This window comes from Mustela nivalis, assembly GCF_964662115.1.
Source record: "Mustela nivalis genome assembly, chromosome: 5".
NCBI lineage: Eukaryota > Metazoa > Chordata > Mammalia > Carnivora > Mustelidae > Mustela > Mustela nivalis.
In genome coordinates, this window is record NC_139024.1 from 78745176 (window position 1) to 78764092 (window position 18917).

Sequence of the window (18917 nt, forward strand, 5' to 3'; positions counted from 1 at the left end):
AGTAAGTGCTATCTCTACCTGTTTATTCTCTTTTTACTGTGGCTTTTTTCCCCATGAATTTTTAATGGATCCATAAAGATCCCAATTGCAAGGAGACAGTTAGCACATTGGTTAGGAGATGAACGCTAAGCTAGATGATTTAATTACAATTCTTTGAGTTAGCACTTCCTAACTCTGTAACTTTGAGGAAACACTCTCTTTGTGCCTCAGTTTCCACCAGGATCAGAGTAAATATTAGTACCTATTTTGTAATTTTATTATGAGAACTGAATGCCTAATACAGTAACTGTATTAAAAAAATGTAAGTTTTATCTGCTTTTATTATTCTGTTACAGAAATTTCAAATAGAAGCTTTGTGTGTTCTCGATGTGCAAGAACATGTGAAAATATGCCCACCCATAAAAAAACCAACTTCCAATGATGAAAATTAGAGTTAGGAAACATGACAATTCTTAGCAGCTTATTACAATACTAAAGACAACCATATATCTTGAACTTATTAGTAGCTTCAGGCCCAGAAATTGGAGTTATAGTTTGACTATAAAGTTGATTCATAGGCCTCTGTAAGAGAAAAAAAAAAAAAGTGTCTTTTTTCACTCTGTGGCCTATAATTGATTATAATTACCAGTTTGCACAGGACTCTATTGGTAGGAGGGTCAAAGATTACAAAGAACTTTCCCATTGCTCAGTAGCTAATGGGACACAGCTGCAACGGAAATAAAACAGTATAATTAAACTCTAGTCTCCTTTGTTCCTTTCTTTAAGCAACATAGTTACAATTTTCATGTCACCAAAGAACTAAAGAAGAAATCTTCATATACTATAGGGAGAAAAGTTCTTTTGTATGATAAAATCTTACTGATCTTGGACATTCTGAGTAGTTCCTACCATCCTCTTATTAATTAAAATCTGACCCTAGCTAACTGTTACTTGATTGGGACATGTTCCCTAAGTACCTTAATATTTAAAGAGACTGTGAAAAAGATAAAGATGGAAAGGAAAATATTAATATTACCACAGATATTCTCTTCCTCATTGTTTAGCATGCAAATTGTATCTAGTTTCCATGTTTTTTTATGATTTATAGAATGAAGGACAAAAGCCTATATATGTGCTAGTTTTTAAGTGTTGTCCTATTCTTATTCTTCCTAACTTTTATAGCTCTTCTCACATCAGGGAAATGTTTTTTCAAAAAATAATATAAACTTACCTCACATATTTTATTAATGAAAACACTTAAACACAAGCAAATTATTCAATGCCCTAGTAACCTTTCCAGGTATAACTTATCTTCTTTATCAAACATGAGATTAAAGAAAAATAAAATCAGTTAACATCTAAAGTGTTATTTTCCACAAAGTTGCCTAGTTGAGAACAAATATTTTCTTTAATAAATTACAGTTGTTATCGAACGTTCACTTTATAACTTTTTCCTAATTTTAGTAGTAAAATATATCCATTGTACTAAATTTAAAAATTCTCCACCTCAAAAAAGAAAAGAATAAGAAAAATCTTTGACAATTCACCCACCTGAAAACCACTTCTACTGTTGAATGTATTTCCTTACATACACACTTTCACACAAATATACACCTGCAAAAGCATACTCACACACAGGATTTATAATGGATGTATCATTCATCTTGAGTGGGCCATGAATACCACTTAGCATTAGACTGTATTTTCCAAGTTTGTTCACTTTCCCTCTCCTCTTACTGCGTATAAAAAATCTGCTCTTCAAATCTCAAATTCTGCTCCTTTATATAAATATGGCTGCCTCTAAGTTGAGAAAATATAGAAGAGAGTTTCCATAGGCTATAAGAACTACTACAGCTACCTCTATAACTAATCTTATATTATAAAATATGCTTTCTCTTATTAATATGAATTAAATAAATTAATTCTTTGATTTGAATTAAATGTTTATGGTCCTAGCCCTGACCAAAAACTTCACTTATTTTTAAAATCTCATTTCAGGGCTCCTGGGTGGCTGAGAGTCTGACTCTTGGTTTTAGCTCAGGTCATGATCTCATGGGTTGTGGGATCAAGCCCTACCTGGGGTCACCCCGCTCAGCATGGCGTCTGCTTGAGGATTCTCTCTCTTCCTCTCCCTTACCCCACTTTCTCTCAAATAAAAATAAATCTTAGAAAAATAAAATCCCATTTCCTCTCTCCTCTTGAAGATATTGGTCTTTCAATTCTTTCCTCTCTCCCCTGCATTATCAACATTTACTTCTGTGATGGACTACCCCAATTTAGTGTGCAAACATATTATTTTTTTTCCCATCTTTAAAACAAACTAACTGAAACAAAACACTTCTCTTCATCCCAAATCACCTCATATTTACTTCTTTCTTTTATAGCAAAACTCCCCCAAAATTTGCCTGGACTTGCTTTATTTAGATCCACTCTTGAAATTGTGTTTTCCACTCACTAAAGCGAGGCTTACTCCATCAAAACTGTTTAAAAACTGATGATCTCCATGTTGCTAAATCCTGCAGTTGCTAATTGTTTCTCATCTTCTCGATCTTTTAGTAGCTTTTGCCTTAGATCTTTTCTTTTTTCTTCTTCACCTGCCCACTCATTCTCTTGGTGATCTCATCTAGCCTAAGGTTTTGAATATCATTTATGTAGTCACATGTCCCAAGCTTATATCGCTAGCCTGCATTTGTCCCTGAATTACAGATATGCGTATTAACTTCCTTTTCTACTAGTCTCATCTGGAGACCTTTTAGGTTCTACAAATGTAACATATTCAAAACTGAGTTCCATATATCTCCCATCATGCTTGATTATATTCATTATCTTCTCACCTTAGTTACTGGAAATTCTATCATTCTTTTTGTAAGGCCCAAGTCCTTCTCTTTTATACTTTTCTTTATTCACAAGTCTGAAGCTCATTGGTTTTAGCTTCAACATCTATGCAGAATCTGATCAGCTCTCAACAACTCTGCTCTCTGTGACATCATTCTCTCTCCCTGGATCACTGCAATAAACTCCTAACTTTCTTGCCATCTGCCTTTGCCTTTGCAGATCAATGACTGTGTCAGTGGCCAAAATGGCCTTAAATCAGATTATGTCATTCATCTGTTCAAAACCTTCCAAGGTTTTCTATCTCATTTAGAGTGAAAGAAAACTCTTTACAATGTCCTTCGAGATCCTGCATTATCTGTCCATCTTCTTCCTGGCCTCATCTCGTAACAATCTCTAATGCTTATTCCATTTCAAACCATAAACACAGAAGGCTGGTGTTTGCCTCAGAGTCTTTCCAATTTACACTAATTCTTCCTGGCACATTCTTCTCCTAAATAAACATATGGTCCACATTCTCACAATCTCAAGTTTTTACTCAAATGCTATTTACTCCAAGATGTTTCCCTTAACTCTATAATTAAAATTGTAACATTTTATTTCCTTTCCCTGTCTCAGCATTATTTTCCTTGATAGTAAAGAACATCATCTAACATGCTATAGTGAATGGAGATTATTTGAGCAAGCTTTTGTATATAAAAGAAGAAAATGTGTATTATAAATGTAAATTTAATCTCAGAACTCTGACTTGAATCTAGTATTAAAAACATAGGAGGATGGTTGAACATGGAAGGTAGTTGAATATAAACTGGAAAAGAGGAGTTAATCTTGGATTAAAGGAATCTACAAGAATGTTATTTCATTTAGTAGTCACTAAGGCACAATTGTATTTTGGAAAACAGAGATAAAGGATACCTTCACTAATATGCTACTATAGGATTATGAGCACTTATTTCCACTAGTATATTAATAGTTACAAAATGACATAATATATCATTCTTTCAGAAGTGATTTAAGGAAAATATTAGAAATGGACTAGGGGCAATATTTGAGCTATTTTTATGAGCCAAGGTGAGAAAGTTTGCGAAAGAGGTTTTCTGACATTCTTCAAGTCATATCCCACTTGAAAAAAAATGACAGAATAATTTAATTCTGATAGTGACATAGATAGGGAGCAGGGTTTTCACCTCTGAGTATAGAATAGAGTACCAAATCACTTACAGTTCATCTTTGCATTTATGCCCTTATATGTGAATTACTCTAAATGTGGTGAGTTGATCAAGCACTAATTCGAGAGGTAGGGAAAGCACATTACAAATTCTGTAAGCACAACGCCATGTTTAGCACCACTCACCCTTGATATGATTTGCTTTATAGATGTCAGCAGAACCAATTTTCATAATCTGTATATTTCTTCTTGTTTATACAGATTGACAACTTGCTTATCCCTACCAGCTTGTCTGAGTTATTCTTCTCATTTGTAGCCATGACTTCTGCAAAGGGTAAATCACCTCTGAATAGCTGATATAAATAATCTATTTCACTAAAGTGAAACTGAGGAAATGAGGTAGGTAGTGAAGGGATTGGGGCTCTTACACTTAGCACTCTGCCATTAGACTTAGATTTTGTGTCAAAGCAGCAAATCTTAATAAAGGCCATAGGGCAAATAATCATAGAATATTCAATTTGAAGGGGTATTAGAGATTGTCTACTCCAGCATTTCATTTGAGATCCAGGGATGTGGAATGTTACTCAAGGTAAGTGATGACTTGGATTCTTAAAAGGTGGTGCCTGCCTCTCTGCTTCCTTGTGATTTGTCTGTCAAATAAATAAATAAAATCTTTAAAAAAAAAAAAAAGGTGGAACTGAAAAACAATGGTTTATTTCTATTCAGATCCTATTTTTTTTTTTTTTTTTTGACCCAACCAGATCTATCTTTGAGATCTGTAAAGCTTTTCTGGAAAGACTTGATATATTTTTGTAGTATCAGAATAAAGAGTGGGTATAAATTAAATTAAATATTCAGGTCTTAGGGACTGTTTTATTACATTAGTCTTCTATTGGAATAACAAACCATTCCATTCTGGCTTGTCAGAATAACAATTTATTTTTATTATATGTGCATCTGTGGTAACTGGGGCAAATCTGCTTCAGCATGGGGTCCAGGTGGACTTTTGGGGAAATATATTGGTCTTTCCCATGTATCTCTTCATCCTTTTGGACCAGAAAATATGAAGTACATATACTTCCCATGGCAGTACTCCTTACTGCACTTGTATTGTATCTTCCTTTCCCCTATTCTGCAGTTTAAGTTCATTTTAGAACTAAAATAAATAGATTTATAATATAACTTTAGAAAATGCATGTATAACATGTTGTTTACTGAAAGACTAGTGACTGGGCATAATTTTTTAGAAATCTACACAAATTTTCATAGCATGTTGAGAGAATATTTTAATTTTCTACTAAATATGTCTTTTATTCAGTATTTAAAAAGGAGGAGTGCCTACTTTCTAGGCCCTCATTTTTCTCCAATTTCATTTTTTACCTTTTTAAAATTTTCTCCTGAAGAAACTTAACTCTGTCTGTGCTTACCTTCATCCTTCATCTAATTTTCCCAGAAAGTTATTTACTAAATGGCTTAGTGCATAGAATTAATGAGTACAGAATTGTATTAAGCCTTCACATTAAAGGACAAAAACAATCTATTCTACAGCTGCAGTTTGCATACCAAAACCCAGCTGTTTGCTCTGATCACCCACACTTCTGCTTGTAAGTCATGAATGGCTTATTTTAACACAAACCCATCAAAACAACTGGAAAAAGTATATATTCAATTGAAAATAGATTAAAACTACCACCTATGGAACCAGTTGACAGTGTATTTATAATTCCTGTGATCATCCCTTGCCACTTGTAATGGAAATTTACTTTACTCTGAATGCAGGAGTTTTCTATATGAACCATGGAGCGTAATAAAAAGGATTTGTGGCTGATACTGTAATGCTCTGCACATATACCCTTGAATCTCTAGAACACTTTTATGCACAATGAATACTGGGGCTTTTACTTCAGAAGCCAACATCAATGTGTGTGCGCATGTGTGCGCAAACACACACACACACACACACACACACACACACACACGCACACCCATATTTGGTCAAGCTGCAAGAAAGTAATTTACCTTTACCCACAGAGACTTAGATTTGCCTGGAATTTACAGATTCTCTTTGATTAAAAGGGGCAGCTTTTAATCAATACCTGAGGAGCATAAGAGTATAAATAATCCATAGTTCTTCCTCTGTGCACACTATTTGGAGGTGATATCTACAGTGTTTCCACAGGTCTTCTCTAAAACTGAGCCAGTGTTAATTCTAGCAGGACTGTGTGTGATAATACAGGCTTACTTGCCCCTCTCTTTTCCTGGTCCTACTTCCTTGTTCCTCAGTAAGAAAGACACCCTCCAGATACCTTCTCAGGCCGACTTTCTAATTCTTTCTATCACATATGTGTCGACCCTGTAGCCCTTTCAGTTAATAATTCTTTTATTCATTTAATAAAACCTATCTTTCTTAACTAGTTTTACTGTAACTTGACCTAATTATTAGTTTAATAACCAGGAAAAGTGGATGCCAGATTTTGAGGAAGAAAATTACCAGTTTACAAGGCAAGTAGCACCACTGAATCTTTCATATGGTTCTCAGTCTACCCTATTCTTGCTGTCCCATAGCAGTTCATTCTAAAAGACCAAGAGTGCTCTGGGATTCAATGTTCTTTACGGAATCTACTCAGATATCCCTATCCCAAATCTCAGAGTCTTACTTCTTCTTTATCTGGCCTGCAACTTGAGCACTAGAGATTTGCCAGGGTTCTCAAATATGTCTTTTTTGGAGTTTTGTAACTATAACCATCAAGCCTATGCTTGAGATTATTGATCTGGTTATAATAATTGACTGTAATTAGAATGACTGTTCTAAAATTTGAAAACATAATGGTTCATATTGAATTGAAGTGAAGTAAAGCAATACTGCTAGAAATGCCCTAACAGTGTTATGGAATGGATATAAAGGTGGCCTAAGAGAAATAGTTGTTTTCAATGGATCAATTATGAAAGTCCCAGTAACTCCAATGTCCTCCTCCAGTTGTCTTTTTTCTCTAATAGGGCTCAGAAGACCCTATCTTCTGTTATGAGAAGTTATGAGAATTACTCTGATGGTTGGGGCAGTGGCATTGTGAAGGAGCTCAGTGTGAGCTGTCCTCCACAGATTAGAGTTAATAATAGAGGTTGCATTTATGAAACTGGGATCTCTAGAGATAATGAGTATAATGAGATTCCAGAACAGCACAGACTTAGTGGCAATATTAAACTTTTAGAGAAAAAGAATACTGAATTACTATGACACATAAGACATTAACCCCTAGGTAGTTTCAAGAAACAGAACCCATAGATTAAAAGGAAATATAAATGTGTTTCAGAAAGGACCCTGTAACACCATGGTGGGTATACATGGTAGTAATTCCTCTGATCTTTCCACAAAGGATTCTACAGCCATTTGTTGACACTGTTACCTTACATGCGGTATCTTTACTAAAATAGATCAAGGAGACTTTTGGCATTTTGTATGCATATTGATCAAAAAACATGTGTTCTCTTTAATACTCATTAGGAAAGAGAATCAGAAGAAGTTTGAATTCATGTGGAATGGACACCATTCATATTTAAAACTTTGCTTGTTCTTTATCTAGTCCCAATTCTCCTCTTTCCTACTATCTTATTTTTTTCCCCTTGAGAACACTTTCTAATATTTCACCTTTATATGAATATTCATCTCAGAATCTGTTTCTGAGGAACCCAACTTAAGGCATGTCTCACTGCATTTAGGTATTTTTCTAAATTGACCTAAATCAATTTTGAAAAATGTTGAGCAATTATGAATAAGTGAAAAATGAAAGAGATCAAACATTTTCCCATATATCATGGGATATTCTGCTCCCACAAAATGTATTCATTGTGGCTTTTTAATGGAAACTTTATGTTTTGCTTCTTCTTTTACCATATAAAATATCTTTAAATACAGTCCTTGGGAACCAAGGAAATATCTCCTAATGTACCATACCTTGAAGTTGATGGAGGTTTCCTTTTCCCCTATGTATGCAAACATACAAACAAAAATTTAAATTATTTGTGAGCTCTTTTAGGAAGAAAAAAAATTCCCTAATTTAAGAGAGGCCATCTTTGCTTCATGCATGAACTGGTAGTACATCCCTAAGAGAACTTCAGAGCTCATCAAGCTTCATTTGTTAGTCCAGATATTAGCTTTCTGAGGATTGTTAATTCTAAGGCAAAAGCAAGAAACAGTACAGAGGGGGAAATGAATGGCAATGGCATCCTTCTGGTCTACAACCATTATTCCTGTATTTGAGTAGGACTTCAAAAGTTCATTGAAAGTTAACTGACAAGGCCTAAAACATCTTGAATGGGAGGGAGACAAACCATAAGTGCCTCCAACAGAGTCTTGAGCAAAGGCTACTGGCCAGCAAGGGTCAAAAGCTCAGTAAATAAAACCACCTTTCCTTCCTCATCCCTCCTCATCATTTTCTTCTGTATTGTCTTCATATACCCCCCAAAATACCCTATTTCTGTTCATTTGACCTAGCAAAAAATATTACAAAGGAAGATAAAGCATTATGTAAATAGCCTTGCATTTAGAGGACATTATGAAGAGATAATTAAACCAGGTTTTTATGTAAAGTTATCATTTAGTTCAGAGTCTCTCTCTTTCCTTGAAAATACTCATACTTTGTTTATTATAACTGGGATTAACTGACATCATTCAACTGGGTAATTGATGGGCATTAAAATAAGGTAGAAGTTATACTGCTTTCCAGAAGTGTCAGGAAAAGAATGAAATTACAATAATTTTTGAAAAATAAAACAAGTTGTAAAAATTAGGCATTACCACATGGTGCCTGAAGGTACTCTTAGTAATGTGTAATGACTTTGCTAGAATCCAAAGAATGCTTTTTCAAAAGAAGAGGCATGCTTTTTTTCATTCTTTCCCTTTTGTTTTATTAACTTCTTATGAATCTCCAGATCCAATACACAGATTTTCATATCCTTGTTCATGGAATTTGTGGATACATTTCTATCAAATCAGACCTCAAGCTTGCATAAAAGGGCTCACTCATTTCTTCTGTAACTTGATGGTTTCTTTTTTGGTTCAAAAGTAAAATGTGAAGATTTACCAGGACAGCAATGGGAGTACTAAATATGCATTAAAACTATTTCATCCTTTTTCCCATAAAGAATTATTTTCTCAAAGAAAAGAAAATCCCAGTGTCTTTCCAACTTTGATGCATTTGGATCACCCTTCATATTTTTTTTGTGTTCAAAATACTGGTAAATGGGCATGTGGGTTTCTTTTTCTTTCTTTCTTTCTTTTAAGATTTTATTTATTTATTTGACAGAGATCATGAGTAGGCAGAGAAGCAAGCAGAGAGAGAGAGGGGGAAGCAGACTCCCTGCTGAGCAGAAAGCCCCATGCGGGACTGGATCCCGGGACCCTAGGATCACGACCTGAGCCGAAGGCAGAGGCTTAAGCCACTAAGCCACCCAGGCACCCCCACAAGTGGCTTTCTTGATAATAGTAATGCTAGCTTTTTAGAACTATTTGTTGTTATGTCATTCCACTGTAGAACCTAGAAAGGAGAGGTTTCACGTTTTTTTTTTTTTTCCTTTAGTTTTGGGGGTAATAGCAGAGAGAAAATAAAAAACAAACAAAAATTATTTTATTGGTTTCTGATACAACTTCAGCTATTGCCTTTATTTGATTATGTGTTTATTTTGTCAGAACACAAAAAAGAAAGAAACTTCTAATATTTAATTGAGTGATAGTCAATACTTAGATTTTGTATCATACAATATTTACATTCAGACTTAGTTTAGTTTTTGCATATAGTAAGGAATACTCCTTTGCATTCATTACCTTATTGTTATCACTTTGTGTAGAAGGTAGTTACATCCATACATCAGAAGTGTTTGTGGAAAGCATGCTAAGCAGTCATGAAGCATGAATAAGAAAGCAGCAGAGCATGTGATGCACTCAGCATCCCTCTCCCCAAAGCAATGCCCTGCTTCACTATGGAGTAGAGCCTCTGCTTCTACCACAAAATGAGTAAAAATATCCAAGCAAAAACTCTTCTTTGTTTTCCTGGCAGATTGCACAATTTATCTCCAATAACACACACTTTCATCGTCACCAAAGCTCAGTGGAATAATTATGACTATTTACTGAATAGACCATGCAAAGCCATATGTTGTTGGTGGAAAGAATGTGGAAGAGAAACTGAAAACTGGCACAAATAATAAAACTGAAAAGTCAGCCACTTACAGTTGAGCAGCACTAGAAAATCATATATGCAATGAGAGTGGCTTATAGAGTCCGGATTTCCATGAGGCAGAAGTAGTTTGATAGTAGAGGATAGTAACTCCGGAATTTCTGTTACAAATCGCAGGATTTTTAAAAAGAAGTTATTAAAGGGAAGTGTTAGCATAAGTAAGGCACTTTTAATATTTGTCATTAGAACTCATTTAATACGCAGTCTCAGAAATTCAAAAGAAAATAGGAGTTTGGGGAGAAAAACTAAATGAATCTTACTCAATCTCATTAGCGCAAAGAAGCCCCGGCGAGCCCACTACAAGGTAACATAGTAAAATAATACCCTACTTTATTTGTAGTGAATTTTGCAGTTTATAAGGTACTTTTCTATGTAACTTTTCATTTGATTCCTTCAATGGTTCTTATTAGGTACTATTATCCCCATTTTACATAAGACAAAATAAATTCACAGTGTTTGCATGATTTGTCTAAACTTATAAATAAGTGGCAAAAAAAAAAAAAAAAAAGGACAGGAGTCATATCTCCTGACTTTTGCCCAGATTTGGCAAATGCACAGTAGCTGAGGTACAAAAAGAAAGCAAGACTGTCACAGACCTGTGCTTAATGCAGATCAGACTCTTTGAGGAACCAAGCTAAAAAGGAAATGATTGAGGACACTATATAACATGCTAGAGAGAAGACACAAATTTCCAAGACCTAATGTTGGGATTGGTAGCCCAGAGAACCAGATATCATGGAGGAGAACAACCCTAGCCTGAAGTAATACCATTGTTAGGAGACTAATTTTGCCTGTTCTTTCATTAAAACATTACAACTTTTTCTTTCTTTTCTTTTTTTTTTTTTTAATTTATTTGACAGACAGAGATCACAAGTAGGCAGAGAAGCAGGCAGAGAGAGAGGAGGAAGCAGGCTCCCCACTGAGCAGAGAGCCCAGGACCCTGAGATCAAGACCTGAGCCAAAGGCAGAGGCTTTAACTCACTGAGCCACCCAGGTGCCCCAAAACATTGCAACTTTTAATTACCTTTGATCTTTGTTAATTTTAAACCAATTCCTATTTCTTTCAGAGTTTTAGATCAAATTATTTTAGAGTAAATTACAGGATTCAAGAAACTCTCTTAGTGTCTGAGACACTTACGCTACTTTTTAAATCATGATCCTACCAAATTCTTTGCACTTTTCACCATGTAACTTATTTATGATTAGTGGTCTATTATCTCTTCCTTCAACCATGATATAAACTCTATAAAGGTAAGGAATTTGTCCTTTTATTTTACTAGTTTATTTTTTCAGAGAGAGCAAAAATGAGAGCCCAAGTGGAGGGAGGGGCAGAGGGAGAGGGACAGAGAGAATCTTAAACAAGCTCCCCACTGAATGGCAAGCTGCATGTGGAACTTGATCTCACCACTCAGGTCATGACCTTAGCTGAAATCAAGAATCCAACACTTAACTGACTGCGCTTCTGTCATTTTGATTTTTAATCATTGCTAGAGCTTCAGCGCCTAGAGGTGTGCCTGTATAATTACAGTTGGCCCTAGAACAACATGGATTTAAACTGAGCAGGTCCGCTTGCACATGATTTCTTTCAATAAATACAGTAAATGTATTTTCTCTTCTTTATGATTTTCTGAATAACATTTTCTTTTCTCTAGCTTACTTTATTACAAGAATATAGGACATAATACATATAACATGCAAAATATGTGTTAATAGACTTTGTTATTAGCAAGGTTTCTGGCTATGAGTTAAGTTTTGAAGAGTCAAAAGGTACACATGGACTTTCGACCTCACTGGGGTCAGGGCCTCTAAGCACCCTCTTTCCTCCACATTATCCAGGGGTCAAGTATACTTGAATTGTAATTTCTTTCTTTCTTTCTTTCTTTCTTTCTTTCTTTCTTTCTTTCTTTCTTTCTTTAAACTAGTCTTTTTTTTTCTTCCTTCATCTCCTTTTCTGTGGACTACTTAATAGTTTGGACTTTATACTCAGGACTTTCTTTCTTATTTTTCATTGCCTCAGTGTTAATTCATGATTAATTCTGTTGCATTTTATTTGAAGTATCTTTTCCATTCCCACTGCCCACTCTTAGTCAAAATACATACCCCGTTATAGCAGATTTCTTATTTCTTTCCCAGCTTAACATTAATTTCTCTGATTATGCAAAGCAGCCTGCAATTTATTCCCATATCACTATTTCTAGGGTGCCATTTTAATCAGCCCACTCCATTTTTCAGGAATGACTATTTGTTTCTTATTTTTATCAGATAGTTTATAACTGGGGAAAGAGAACATGCCATGCCTTATTACCTGCCAATGCACAACCTTTAAAATATTAGTTTACTTTCTTGATTTATCGACATATCAGTTTATCAGAATCAGAAGTACCACTAGCCAGGGCAGAGTCAGCATAAATATATCCTATTCTCCTCTAACCTCAAGACTCAAACAGAAACATATACAGCTTTTGATGACATTATTCACCCAATATAGAGTCTCATCAGACCTGAAGATTTCAGTTATTCTGTGACAACATGAAGCTTATATCATTTAAAGGCTCATCTAGTTTTTGAATGAAAGTTAAGTGCCAAGAAGGTCAAATACATAGGATTCTCCTAGATTTGGTAAATAATATATCTGTTTTCAGCTTTTCTGCTCATGAAAAATATATTTTCATGCAATTTCATCCTCAATTCTGCTCTAACACCCTTGAATTGTAATGGTTTTCATACTGAGTTTTATCCCAATAAATCCATTTCCACAACATCTATTCCCTTGAAACTTGGTAGGTCATATATCTAGGTATCATTGATCCTGGGGTAAATGAGGCAATATGATCTATTAGTTAAGTTCCCAGACTCTCAAGTGAGGCTGGCTACTAGTTAATAGCTGTATGACTTCAAGCATACCTCACCACTTTCAAATCCAAGTTCTCTATCCATAAAACGGTAATGATAATGACTCCATATTATAATACAGTTGTATTCTTTTCAATTCATATTTACTCATTGAGATCAGTAGAACAACTTCCCTAACACCTTTTGTATTATGTATCCCTTTCCATCATTATATGACTGCTTTTTTATCGATCGTCAACAGTTTCAAAATGTGCCATCATCAAAAATCACTTTCTGACCATTATGGGACAATTAAAAAATAAAAGCATTCCATAAACATGTTTGAGAACAGACAAAAACAAGATGTTTGAAACAACAATCCTGTTTTTCTCCTGGCTCACATAAAAGACATCTCTGAGATTTTTTATTCTTTTTTTTTTCTTTTTTACTTCACTCTGTGTCTTCCATCTCTGAGATTTAAAACAAGAATACACACACACACACACACACACACACACGAGCCCAATTAGATTTTCTCTCTTCCTAACTACCTGAATCACAGAAAGTCACATTTCACTGAACTCTCTCCCAAAACACCTAACACAAACCTCAGCCCTATATCAAGCCCCTGTAAAGAACAAACAAAACCCCTCTTGTTTACACATGCCGTGTTCCATATTGTATACAGTCATCCTTGTTACAAGCAGTCATAAAACAAACTTTGTTTGACTCCAGATATGGTTCTGAAGGTCTTTGTCTTGGCAGCAACTAGAGTTTGTAAGTGAAACATTTTTTTTCTAGCTTTTTTACTTTTTTTTTTAACCCCATTATGGCCCTGTAATCTAGAAAAATTCAGTATTCCACCTGAATAAGGGAAGTCCAGTTCTTCCTGACTGTTTCTCTCTTGTGTCTCTTTATTACTCAAACAGAACACTTCACTTCTGACATCTCTGGTCACCAAACGTGTGATGCTTTTCTCATGCCAAGCAATTCTGTGCAGTATCAGCTGGGGGTCCTACAATTTAACTCAACTCTGACACTCTCTACTTGAATATCTCCTCCCCACCAATTTAAGATGCCGGTCATAATCCCAGGTTATCACAAGTGCTTATGACCACCAGTCTATAGATTGGAGGTTCCAATGACCCTTCCTTAAGTTCATTTAAATTGCTAGAGAAGTTCATAGAACTCAGGGAAACACTTATACATATTTACCAGTTTATTAAAGGATACAGATAAAAAGCCAGATTAGAGGCCGCCTGAATGGTTCAGTGGGTTAAAGCCTCTGCCTTTAACTCAGGTCATGATCCCAGGGACCTGGGATGGAGCCCCACATTGGGTTCTCTGCTCAGCGGGGAGGCTGCTTCCCCCCTCTCTCTCTGCCTGCCTCTCTTCCTACTTGTGATCTCTGTCTGTCAAATAAATAAAATCTTAAAAAAAAAAAAAAGCCAGATTAAGAGATAAATAGGGCAAGGTCTGGAAAAATACTGAGCACAAGAGTTTCTGTCCCCATGGAGCTGGGGTGCATGACCTTCCTGATGTCAATGTGTTTGTCACTCTGGAGGACAGAGAGTGAGAATGAAAGCTTCAAGCTTCTAATCATAGCTTAGTCATTTTTTGTGACCAGCCCTCATCCATAGGCCATCCAGGAACTTATTCAGAGTTGTCTCAATAGAACAAAAGATGCTCCTAATGCTCTTATCATTAGGAATTTTTAATGGTTTTAGGAGCCCTGTGTCAGGGACAGGTCAAAGACAAGTATTAAAAGAAGGAATGCTCTTAGTGCTACTATCATTCAGGAAATTTTAAAGGTTGTAGGAGCTCTGTGTCAGTGGCCAGGGGAGGAAACCAATATATACATTTTTCTATTATCTCACAGGTCCCATATACTTAAACTGTGATCCTACTGAACACTAATTTTAACCCAACTTCTCTGTATTCTACATTCTCAAGTAGACATTGTGTGAGGGGGAGATTTAACACACAGATTTTTTTTTTTACAATTTTATTTATTTATTTGACAGAGAGAGATCACAAGTAGATGGAGAGGCAGACAGAGAGAGAGAGAGAGGGAAGCAGGCTCCCTGCTGAGCAGAGAGCCCTATTCGGGACTCGATCCCAGGACCCTGAGATCATGACCTGAGCCGAAGGCAGCGGCTTAACCCACTGAGCCACCCAGGTGCCCCTAACACACAGATTTTAAAAACAATGTTATTTTAAGATAAAACAAGTTAACAACAACACACTTTACATTGGAGCCAGGATCTTCCTTGCTGCAGAATCACACAGGAACAATAGACTCAATCAGAGGGGCAGAATTTTCTCCGTTCCTTCATCCCGTGCCACATTTAATACCTCCAGACTGATCCAGTTTCTGCCTTATATGTGAAAAACTACCCATCCCTTTGGATTTTCAATTCCTTTGGAGATACTTGATAGCCTTTACTGCTTAGAGAGACCCACACAATTGAGTTTATTATCCACTAAACCCTACCAGTCAGAAGGAGGTTAATGGTGCCATATTCCACTAAATACTATTTCCCTACAAAACCTTCCTCAAAAACTCAGTGTCTTAAAGGACTCTGTCAGCTGAACTCTAAGAGATAATCTCAGCTCACCATTCTCTCCTATAGCTTTCTGAGTCCCTTAAGACCAGGATATAGGAGTCATGGTTGTCATGCCAAACCCAGTTCTGGTAACACCCGCAGAATGCCAGGTCGTTATGGATTAATAAGTAGAACGGTACTCACTCACATCCCTTAATTTTAGATGCTTCAACTGACTAGCCTGCGATAGAAAATCTTATCATAAGTGTGGTAGCCACACAAGACAAAATCATATACATAGTATATTCAAATAGCTTTCTTGGGCCCTAGAATCTCTGACAAGGTCCCACATCTGAAAGTTAATTCTTGTATGTTCCTGCTATTTTACACTCATGTTGCTTCAGTAGTCCTGAATATATCTTATGCTACTTCCCCCCCTTTTGTGGGAATGTATACAAACATTAGATTCATATTATCATCAGGAAGATAAAACTAAATGTGTACAAATATTAGATTCATATTACCATCAGGAAGATAAAACAGAAGATAAAATGCACACGTGTCCTTCAAAAACCATTTTTGTTATCATAAAAAGCAGTTTGCCTGAAGATTCTTATTACGTTACACACAAATCCTTATTATCCATAAATTTCATACTATTCTGTCTCCCATTCAGAGCCTTAATTTTATCACTTAAACAAGGGCTCGACATATATCAATAACCTACTTAATAACTGATTGACTAATTAACCACTTTCTTTTTCTTATGAAGTTTAAATATATTTTAATGGGGAATTGATCAAAGATTTTGAGAAAGCCTAAATAAATAATATTTTTAAAAAACAAGTAAAATTATATATTTTACTTATATACTAGAAGTAAAATATTATATATTTAACTTCTTCTTTAAATAACATGGAAGTGCATTCTGTTTTAAGCATATTAGCATATTAACCATCCTCTCTTCCTTCTTAACACCACCAAACAAAAATATCTTTCTGTTTTTAAAAAAAAAAAAAAACCCTAAATCAAAAAAAAAATTATATACTCACAAGTTTTTAGCTTCCTTAACTAATGGTAATATGCTGACATAGCAGGAAAGTAAGGAAAATCCTTAGAGCCCCCAGAATGACAAAATAAGTACAAATGCAAAGCACTAACTGAAGTTTAAAGTACACTTGTAGCCTTTGTTCATCTGATCCTGAAGGTCCAGAACAGAGGTCTTCAAACTACATTATATGCATCCAGATTATACTAAATCTTTCCAGTGGATATGGACACAGACTGCTGCTTTGAGGAAACAAGACTCCATATTAACTTCTACCTGCATGTTTTTAAAAAATTGATCTGCCTGAAAATTTGCCTGTGGTCAAATTTCCCAGCAAGGTTTTCATTCCTAGTTTTCCTTTTCCCTTTCTTATTATAATTCTCCCACTTTCAAAAATACACACATACACACATAAATATATATATAAATATATATATATATAAATATATATATATATTTAAAAGTCAAAACTTCAATGTACCTGAAACTGATTGCATTCCATTTTCCAAACATGTAAACAAAACTTCTGAAGAGTTTATAAAAAGGAGAAAGGAAAGGGAAACAGGAAAGAAAAAAGAAAAGATCCCAAACAGAACAAATATTAAAAAAGAACAATCCAAAATAATCTTGTCTGCATGGTCTCTATAATCAAAGAACTGCCTTGTCTGGTTCTTGTTCATGATTTCAAATAGAAGGTAGATATTTTTCCATTTTATCTCTGACATTGCAAAGTTATACCTTTGATTTAAAAAATGGAGCTATCAGAGCTAAGTTAACTTAGACATTTACTGAGACTTGTAAAAGGAATTTTCATTAAATTTTGGCACTGAAAAATTCTCATGCATTTTTTTCTAACTTGGGTGTAAGTTGGCTCAATATCACTGATCAACTGATGGCTTGCTTATTTGTGCACAAGTACTTTGTTTTGCATTAATCTAGCTGGAATATGCTAAGAATTCTACTATAAATAATGTATTTAACAACAATCATTAATTCATGTTCTGTAAGCTCTGGATTTATTGGTGACCCATATAGTCTCTTACCATTTCCTGTTAATTTCTACTGAAACTTACTTTATTCTACCAATAAGTCATATTCATCTATGAGTACATGAATTAATTTTAAGAGACCTAGCCTTCTCATTAAGTAATACATTTCCAGTAATCCAGTAAAATTTTGTTTTTCATGTTTAATCAATTGTGTACTATTAATAATTATGTAGTAATTTAATACAAAGGAACTTGGTTTGTGTTTAAAGCTTTAGAGGAATTGAAAAATCAATTTCAATTTATAAATATAATTTAGTTGAAGAGAATATGATCGGGCCACAAAAAGGTTCATGCATAAAATCTAGCTTAATAGGATAAATTTCTACATAGGAGATGCCATGTAAATATGAGCTGGTAGACGAAGGCACAGGGTTGACTGAAAAGGATTCAGGGTATTCTCCCAGGCCTGCTTAGATCATGAGTTGAGTAGGATTCTTCCTCCTTTTCTCAGAAGCAGAGGCTATATCAGAAATGAGTTTTCGATGGGATCAGTATATTTTCCATCCTTTATAAGGGTCTACAATTCTTCAGGAGATGAGCAGTTGGTATCCCAGATATCTTTTTTTTTTTTTTAAGATTTATTTATTTATCTGAGAGAGAGAGTGCCTGCACAAGTAGGGGGAAGGGCAGAGGGAAAGAATCTCAAAGAGACTCCCTGCTGAGTGTGGGCCCAGTGTGGGGGCACCAACTCACAACTCTTGAGATCATGACCTTAGTCAAAACCAATAGTCAGAGGCTTAACTGATTGACCCTCCCACATGCCCCCCGAATTTTTTTTAATGCCTTCATTTAAATAAAGACTAATAGGTATGCACATTATTTATGCAACTCTTCACTTATAATGTTGCATTTTCCCTGTTAGGAGAAAAATGGGAGAGAATGTCCATCAACTAGAATACGATATACATTGCATGTCTGGCACAGCACCTTGTCTTCGACTCAATTGGATAGTGGGTCTTCTCTGTTGCTGACTCTGGCCATGGTATCTTCCACCAAATAAAATTTATTGTTAACCCACAGCATAGATCATGGAATCTTTGCACAACAGGTGGGGCTACACTTAGGATCATCTTAGCATAGAAAATAACAGGACATTTATGAATGTTAAAATATAACATTATAATATATTTATACATGAATGATGGTGGGTATTGACTCACTTAGATTCCATTGAACATATTTAGAAGAGTGGAATAACAGTTTTATTCTGAAATTTTAATGTTAAAACAC